The sequence below is a fragment of the Choloepus didactylus genome, chromosome 21, assembly GCF_015220235.1.
Source record: "Choloepus didactylus isolate mChoDid1 chromosome 21, mChoDid1.pri, whole genome shotgun sequence".
Lineage (NCBI taxonomy): Eukaryota > Metazoa > Chordata > Mammalia > Pilosa > Megalonychidae > Choloepus > Choloepus didactylus.
In genome coordinates, this window is record NC_051327.1 from 35,301,582 (window position 1) to 35,311,330 (window position 9,749).

The window sequence follows — 9,749 nt, forward strand, 5'->3', positions numbered from 1 at the left end:
TCACCCAGTTCCCCTTGACATTCAACACTCACCATTCCTCCACCCACCGAGGCATCCTATGAAGGCACCTGCGACTCTCGGTCCAGGTGCGAGAAGCCCCAGGAGCATCCTCGTCCAATGACGGATGAGGACTAGAGGGTGGACACCCTCTCCCATCAGGTGGGCCGACTCTGAGGCACCTTCTGCACAGTCTCTGAGACTTCCCTGCTGGGTCCGAGCCCCAGTTGCCCTCAGCGACCACCTGCTTATTGCTGCACCTTTTCTTCCCTGCCCCACTTCCCCACACCTTCACTCGCGCTCCCTGGGATCACCTCCGACAGGCACTTGTTGCTCTCAAGTTCATATCCCAAGCCTGCTTCTGGGGGATCCCAGCACGAGACAGAAACTCAGAGGAGCTGCCTGAGCTGGCCTGGGGCAGCCGCCGACAGACAAGGAGCCCGAGTTTGTAGCCAGGTCTGCTTCTCCGTCTCCCTCTGCCCTTTTCCCCATTCCTCCCCATGGGGAGCCCCTGGAAGGCCCTCCGACGGAGTGAGGGAGCGACTGACACTCTCCCTTGTCAGACGTGAACTTGACCACAAGCCTCTAGAGAAAGGTTGGATCCTCAATTTCCTTCCCAGAGCCCTAGGACTCGGGCGAGCCCCTCCTCTTCCCCATCCTTCCAGGGAGGCCTAGGACTCTGCAGTCGCATCCTCCAGCCCCACCTGTCCATTCGGATCCTGGGGGAGCTTTAAGAAAGACTGACATGGAGCCCCACCCCAGACATGCTGATTCAGCGAGTAATTGGGAACAGATTCTCAGGAGATTCCCACTGGCAGCCAGGTTAGGAAACTGAAAAACCTCCACTGTTCCTGCCAGGCTTTGGCTGCGTGCTCAGAGTGGATTTAAGTCAATCCATCCCATCTCCCACGGCATTTTTTAATCTTTGTTAATTGTGGAGTGAAAGCGTTTCTTTCATTCCTCCTTTTTTGTTAAAGCCCTTTCGCCATGGGCTCATAGGGGAGGTAATTTTTGGAGCGGGGGTGGTGGGAAGAGGAGAAGGTGAGTTCCCAGGTGTCCTTGAAATCACCCCTCCCCTGGCCCGACGCGCGCCCACCTCTTCCAGCCGCGGGAAAGCATCTCGCTCAAGAGTGAAACATTAGGTCTCTGCATATTTAATACTTAAATTTACATGCACAAAATGAAACATTTAAAGACATTCAGACTTAAATGGATTCAGTTCAATTCACACACTTATACTGAGGATCTACTGTGGCAAAGAGGAAAACAACCAAGAGGACTCGGAACACAATTCCGGGACTCACCGTTTAAGTGTGGAAGACAGAAACGGTGTAAAAAAGAAACCCAGACATGTTCTTAAGAGTCGTTAGCCTGGATTGACAGCCACTGGTGCCTTTCCACGGGCCACCTCCTCCTGAGAACGGCTCTGCTGTCAATCAGGACTGTACAGTGGAGGAACTGAGTGATGGAGAGCTTCAGCCTCACCTGCTCCAGGTAATCGGCTAGGAGGTGGTCATGTCAGAGTCTCAGCTCCTAACCAGCAGCTTTGACTCCTTGTTTCCCGGGCAGAATCTGACCTTGCTTCTGTAGAGACCCGAGCAGTGCTATGAGAGCAGAGGGACAGGGGATTCATATTTTAAGACACCTCTTATAGTCAGTGTCCAATAGGGTACCTGGAGCCACAGATGGCTATGTAACTTTAAATTAATTAAAATGAAATATAATTACAATTTCTGTTTCTCAGTTGCGATGGCCGCATTTCAAATGCTCAGTGGCCGCGTGTGGTTTGTAGCCACCATATTGGACAGCTAGAAGGAGGACTTCCCGTCATTGCGGAAAGCTCTGTTGGACAGACCTTTTGTCCAACCTTGAGTTCTCAGTGAGTCCCAGCTCAAGTCCCTCTCTGTTCTTTATGGAGATGCTAACTATCACGTAATCACCTCTCTGGTTTACAGAGATGTCTATTAAGTCACCCATGGTCTTCTCATAGTTCCCCACCTTTTTTTCTATAGCACTTGGTACCATATGAATTAGATTTCAATGCCTGCTGCAACAAATGATTACCAACTTAGTGGCTTAGAACACAAATAGACTATTTTACAGTTCTGGAGATCACAGGTATGAAAACAAGCTAGAATCAAGGTGTTGGTGGGGCTGTGTTCCTTCTGATGACTTGAGGGGAGAATCCATTTTCTAGCCTTTTCCAGCCTCTAGAGGCTGCCAGCTCGCCTTGGCTGGTGGCCTCTTCCTCCATCTCAAAGCCAGCAATGGCTGGTTGTGTCTTTCTCATATCACACCACTAGGATCTACTCTTCTGCCTCCCTCTTCCCATTTAAGGACCCTCATGATTATATTGGGCCCACTTGGGTGATCCAGAATGATCTCTGTATTTTAAGGTCAGCTCATCAGCAACTTTAATTCCACCTGTTACCTGAATTCCCCTTTGTCATATAAAGTAATATATTCACAGATCCTGGGAATTAGGATGTGGACATCTTTGGGAGGTCATGTCTCTATCTACCACACCATCTGATGTTCTAGAAGCAAGTACAGCATAGGAAAATATAATCCAGGTGTGGAGAAGTAGAGGCAGGTGTGAGCGAGGCTCTGTGATTTGAAAAGCAGTGTAGGATGGTGGACAAGAAAGTAGGCTTCTTGGGCCAGGATGCCTGGGTGTGGGTCTCATGTTGTGACCTGAGTCAGATGACTCCAGCCTCAGTTTCCTCACCTGTAAATGGGAGAAAATGACAGGACTTCACACAGTGGTGGTGAGGATGAGAAGATGTCATGTGTGGCAAGCTTGGCAAATTTGGAGCCCTCAAATGTCAGCTAGCATTTGGAAGCTAAAAATGGCTTCACATTATGGCTCGAATGCATTCCACCTTTGAAAATAGCTCCAGATTCCATTTACATTAAGAACCCCAGTCTGCTCTCCGCCGTGTGTGTGGGGTGGCCTGCTGGATTGCTGAGTGGAAGGAAGGAAACCTTGCCCACTCCGAGGTCTGGGACAGGAGCCTGGGTGACCCTCAGAGCACCCCTTCTGCAGTATGCTAATAGACTCAGGGACGTGAAGTTCCAAAGTGTGTTGTGCTTCTACAAATCTAATAGAAATGCTTTCATCTTGAGTGCAATGAAATTAGCTAGTGCTGATGTCTTTCAGGAAATTGCCAGAATTTCCAGGTTTTAAGGAATCTATTTGGACCATTCCAATAAAGCTTGACTATTCTCTAAATAGTCTACCAAATAGTCATCCTGGTTTAAATGACCCAGAGAAGGCAATTTCACTACCTTTTAAATTGAAAAAAGAACTGAATAGGTAGTACACATCATGGTATAAAATTTAAGAGGGTGTATGGCCCCGGCTGCACAATTTCTCCCTCTTGAGTCAACTGTTGCTTTTGTTTGCTTGTGGGTCCTTCCAGATATATTATTGGGCCTTACATTCATAAGTTTATTTATTCTTCTACCCCATCCCCTGCACCAATGGGAGCTTACTATAATGCTCATTCTGTAGCTAGACCCTCTCCTGACAATTTTAACGATATATCTTGGAGACTTTTCTATATTGCTGCAAGGATCAGATTCCATTGTATGGCTATGCCAATCATTCATTCATAGTTTTTAGATTGTCCCCACTGTTTTGCTATTACAAGCAAGGCTGCAAGTAATCTTTGCCTATACACAATTTCATACTAATACAGGTATGACTTGAGGATTCCTTTCTCAAGTGGAATTGCTGGGTCAAATAGTATGTGCATTTTTAATTTTAAAAGCATGTGCCAAATTGCTCTTCATAAAGGTTTATCAGTGTATCTGCCCCCTAGCAATTATGAGAGGGACTGTTTCCCCGCTGCCTAGGTAGCCCAGTTTATCATCACACATTTTTATTTTTGCCAACTGGAAGTTAAAAATATATTATCATTTTCATGTGCATTTACCTTATACTCAGCATGGGTGAGCCGATTTTCAAATGTTTAAGAGACATTTGTATTTTCTTTTAAAATAAAGGATCCTTGATCCGTTTTTCTACTAAGTTCTTGGTCTTTTTCTTACTGAATATAGGATTTCTCTATATTTAGAAAATGACCTTCTCCTCTGGTTTGTCCAAATATTTCCTCTAGTTTATTTTTTGTTGTTATTGTTTTTTACTTTGTTTATGGTTCTCAAGGGCAGGAATTGCTTATTTTATTTGTTCAAATATATCTTTCTTTCAAATTTGGATTCTGAATTTTAAGTAGTTCTTAATGTTTTCTCTTCATCAAGATTTTATTAAAAAAAAAAAAAAAAACACCTCCAATGTGTTCTTTCAGGGTTTTAATTGTTCCAGTATTTTATGTTTAAATCTTTGATCCGTCTGGGATTTGTTTGGGTGCAAGGTGTGAAATTAGGATTTCACTTTCTGCCTTTGTAGGTGATGTCCCGGTTGTTATCATATATGGAGTTATCTGTCTTTTCCCCACTGAAATGAAGGAAACACCATCATATACTAACACATGCATATGTATTTGGGTCTGTTTCTGTATTTTCTCTTCTGTAATTCTCTACCTTTTGAGGTGCCTCATCTGTCTTCAGATTTCTCCAAAGCTCTTTGTCCCAAGTCTTCTAAAACGTAAGTAAGGAAGATCTTGCTCAGTTGACCGGATTCTGGACTTCTATGGTAGCTTCTATCTGGGACTAAACTCACGCTCAAGAAGGTGGCTACTTACAAAGGAGTCCATGAGAGTTAGGGAATTTCTTCCTACACTAGGCGTGATCATAGTTTCTTTCAGGATTCGGAGGTTTCAAATTATTGCACTGGAGAGAGAATGAAAAATGAGTTGACTTCCTCTGTAGCAGAGAACCAGATGATGAAACTAATGATAACACTGATGATTATAAACTACCAACCTGGCAGTGCTAAGTAGTTCAAATATGTTATTTCATTGATCTTTATAACAACAGATAAATTAGGCTTTTTTTATCCCATATTACGTAGGAGAGAAGTAGAGATGAGAGAGCTTAAATGGCTCACCAGACAATATTAGATAGACAAGGGATTCGGGCCCAGGTATCACTGATTCCAAAGTTAGGGCTCTTATCCACTCTGTAATGCACAATCTCTGGTATAATACATTCAATGAAATCCCACTTCATTCATTTATTCTCTCCTTCATTAATTCATTCCATAATCACTTTTGAGCACTTGGTCACCATTAATGGGGGCCACAAAACCATATGCTTCAGGATAGGCCGGTAACCTAAATGCATGAAGTTACCCAAATGGGAGACAATAGGGAGTGGTGAGGACTGGGGCAAATGAGAGAGCACATGTTGAGTCTAAAGTTGGCTCCCGTCCCTCTGCCCTGGCCCACTGCTGCCATGAGAAAGGGGAACTCGGTGTTGTCCAATCTTCAGATTCTCAAGAAAAGGCAGCAATCCAGGTTTTTATGAGAAATCTTCCAAGTTTTCCATGTCACCAAATTTTAAAAACAATCAAGAATTATGTGTGGGCCACACACACACACACATCCTTGGGCTAGATCTGGCTCATGGGCACCACTTCTCAATTGTTTTTGACTTTTGCACTAACCCATTGTGCTTTCTGTCCACTCCATACCTGGTGTCTTCTCAGACAGTTGATTACAAGGAGATTGTTTCTGCAGCTCCAAACTCTTCGTTCTTCCACCCGCCTTGCACTGGGCTTGATAGATCTGTCACGGGTCAGTGAGTTGAAGTATGAGAAAATCCATCACCCGGTGATATCATTAACATCTCTCCAATGTAATCTGTCTGAGATAAAAGTGCAGCCTGGCCTCCCCATTAATCAAGGGGGAAGAAGAAAATCATTCTGGTGACACAGATCCTTGGCCCCTTTGGCTAATCCATCTTGCCACATCAGCACCTTCTGTCCACGTGGCATTTAAATTCAGAGGGGACAAAAGTGAGCTCAGCACTGTCCCTTCGGGAGAGAACAGGGCTCATGACGAGTCTTTGCAGGCTGTAACACTGTTGCCTGTGCCAGTAGAGCAGATACCACCTTCACTCCTTAGCAGCATCTCGGAGCCAACGTGCCCACCATGTGGCCTTGGCTGTGCTGGGATAGTAGAGAATAAGATCAGGGAGTGTAAGTTGGAGTCTTGGAAGTGCTGCCAGAGCTGCAGGTTGAAGGGAACGGGGGAGCAGTTTCTCCTCTAAATACATCCTCTAAAAATGGCAACTTTTCAACAATTTTAAAAGGCAATTTTCCATCATCACAATTAAGACTGAGATGAATACAAGTCAGAGGAAGCAAGGGTCCATCTTGCCAATAAGTGATCGACAGACTCATCAGAGGTCAGACCTGGAGACATTTAGAGATTGTAGTCAAAAGGTAGCACCTTTTTAATAGGCTTTCCCCTTCTGCTAGCTGAATTATTCACTGGAATATTTACTCCTCCTCTCTGGAGGAAAATAATGCTTCCCTTCCCCAATGATGTCAGGCTGGTGATTTGCTTTGGCCTATGAAATATGAGCAGGAGTGATATGAGTCACTTCCAAGAGAAGATTTAAGAGCTGTGTTCTCTTTTCCTTCTGTCAAACCGATGCTCAGCATGTGGCTGCTCCAGCAGCCTTGGTCCCAGAGAGAAGAGATATGGGCACAGCCACAGCTGAGCCTAATGGACAAGGAGGATGAGTGAGAAACAAGTATTTGTTGTTGTTAAGTCATTGAACTTTGGGGTCATTTGTTACTGCGGCATAACCTGGCCTACACTAACTGATACACTCCCCAGTGGGCAAGGGACCCATCCTGCCCAAGCCCCTCGGACAAGATCTTCTTGATATTAACATCTCTCCCTAAAACTTCTGCCTTGGTTTGGAGGGAAATAATGAGAACCACACCAAATAAGCTCTCTTGAATAAAGAGAAAGATCAGGCAATTTACGTGTAATTACAGGTTGGGAGGGTGGTTGCTAAGGGAGGAGGCCACGTGGACTGATAGGGATGGGGATGGCTGTTGGCGACGAGAAAGCCTGGGGCAGTGTGCAGACGTCAACTGACTGGGCGTGAGTCCTGGATCTACTCCCCACTGGCTGCGTGGCTTTGGGCAAAACCCTTGGCCTCTCCCATCTTCATTCCTATTAGATGCGAGTGTTGTGAGCTAAGTCAGATGGAAGAGCCATGTCAGTTGTGCGGCTCACAATCAGGACTGCTGTTTGTTGGTTTTCTTCTCCTCCTTCTCCGCTTCCTTGGTTTGGATAGTGTTTTAGTTTCCCAGCTGCTAAAACAAGTATGTACAATGGGTTGGCTTAACAACAGGAATTTGTTGGCTCATGGTTTCAGAGCCTAGAAGACTTGTATCCTCTCACGGTCAGTATTTTCTGGCTGGTTGACAACCTTTGGGGTCCCTTGGCTTTTCTGTTACCTGGCAATGCACATGGCGGCATCTTCTGTTTTCTCCTCTGGACTCTGTTGATGTCCAGTTTCTGGCTGACCCCACGGCTTCTCTCTTGCTCTGTCTAAATTTAATTATGTTTATAAAGGACTCCAGTAATCCAATTAAAGCCCGATGTGATTCAGTTAGACCACACCTTAACTGAAATGACATCTTAAAGACATGCTATTTGCAATGACTCCACATCTACAGGACCAGGTTCGGGGACCTGAACCTGCCTTTTGTAGGGGACATGATTCCATCCCCAACACACAATAATAAGCAAAATCTGGGAGACTCGGATTGTAAGGGTGACATGAACAAGGCAGGGTGTGCGTGGGGATCGAGAGGGCACCAGCTTGCCCCAAAGAGTGTCCTTGTGTTTGAAGTTTCTGGGGCACAAATTTGAATGGCACTTTGGCATTCACCAGCTCTTTTAGCCTTTCTGGAGGCACAGGCCAGAGGAAAGCTGGTTGAAGATGGTAGGTCTTGCCTCAGAAATATGTTTTTTAAATGCATAAAACAAAATAATTAGGATTATAAAGGGAGCCATTTATCCTGTTGACAAAATACTAAAAATTGCAAATTTGTGATAGAGTAAATAATACACAGACACTTCTTCATTAGTGCATTAAATAACTAGATCTATTGTCAGGTCTAAGGACTCAATATTCCACAGTTGTGCTAAGTGTCGATAATATCTTGAGATGTTGACAACACCTGGGAAGTGATGGGAAAGTATGGTTTCTTTTGGTGGCAAAGACACACACACCGTGAGTACCGCTGTGCTTGATCGCCTCCATTCAAATGCACACTTTCAGCTAGATTGGAGATCTTGCTCTAATATTTTTTTTCCAATTCAAGTTCATGGACTCTGCAAAATTCTATCCAGGACCTCCTGAGGGTCTGTGGGCCCCAGATTAAGAACCCCCTGCCTCAGCTGGATTTTCTTGAGAAAGTCACATCCCTTCTCTGAGCTTCAGTTTCCTCATTTGAAAATGGGTGCATTGCCCTTGATCTTATTTCCAAGCTGTGGGGTTCAGTCACCCAAAGGTGAGCTGTCCTTGTGGGACCTCAAGTCCCCGGATAATGGGTTTCAAAGGTTAGGACCAAAGTAGAGGAATCAGCACATGCTTTGGCCTCTCTGCTCTCCAAAGTCCTATGAAATTACAAGAGAGAGGGAGACAGGGGATATGAATGAGAACTTATGAAGTAACAGGCTGGAAAACAGGAAAGAGGATATGGTAGATTGAACTATATACCCCAACAAACACATGTTCTTTTTTATTCTCTCAAGGATTTTTTTTTAATTAGTGTTGTATGTTTACAGAAAAAGTATGCATGAAAAACAGGGTTCCCATATACCACTCTGTTATTAATACTTGCATTGGTGTGGAACATTTGTTACAATTGATGATAGCACATTTTTATAATTGTACTATTAATTATAGTCCATGGTTTAACTTAGGGTTCACTGTTTGTGTAGTATAGTACCACAGATATTTTAAAAAATTATAAGCTGTTACCCTAATTGTTTTTTTTTATTATTATTAGATAAATTGTAGGTTTACAGAAAATCATGCAGAAAATACAGAGAACCTATAAAACCTCCTCCACTCCCCCAAATTTTCCCTGTAACTAGCACTTTGCATTAGCGTGGTACTTTTGTTTCAGTTGCTGAAACAATATTATAATTATACTATTTTAACTTTAATTCTTTGGGTACATTAGGGTTGACTGTCAAACACATAAGCTTAATCTTAATTCACATCCTTGTGGGTGTGAACCCATTGTCAACGGGACCTTTTGAAAATGTTATTTTATTAAGGTGTGGCCAACTGAAGCAGAGTGAGCCTTAAACGGATTACTGGAGGCCCTATAAAGAGAAGGCCACAGGGAGAAGCAGAAAGAGCAGAAGGAGAAGACATTGCCATGTGACGGGACAGCCAAAGAACCCCAAGGATTCCCAGCAGGCAGAACTGGAACCCTAGAGTTGTCACAGAGAGAACAAGTGTGCTGGCTTGAAACTGTTGTGGACACTAAAAGAGCCGTGATCCTTTAACGCTATCTTGTTGCGTGGAACATTTTGACTGTTTCTATGGAGTGACTTGCCTAACTGTGGGTGAGAACTTTGATTAGATTATTTCCATGGAGGTGTGGACCCCACCCACACGGGGTGGGTCTTGATTGGTTCACTGGAGTACTTAAGAGAACTCAGGAGCTGATACAGATGCTGATGCTTGGAGATGCTTGGAGATGCAGAGAGAAGGATGTTTGGAGATGCTAAGCTAAGAGATGAAGTCCAGAGTTTGTCCCAGAGAAGCTAAGAGAGGTCCCTTAGATGCTTAGGGAGAAACACCCT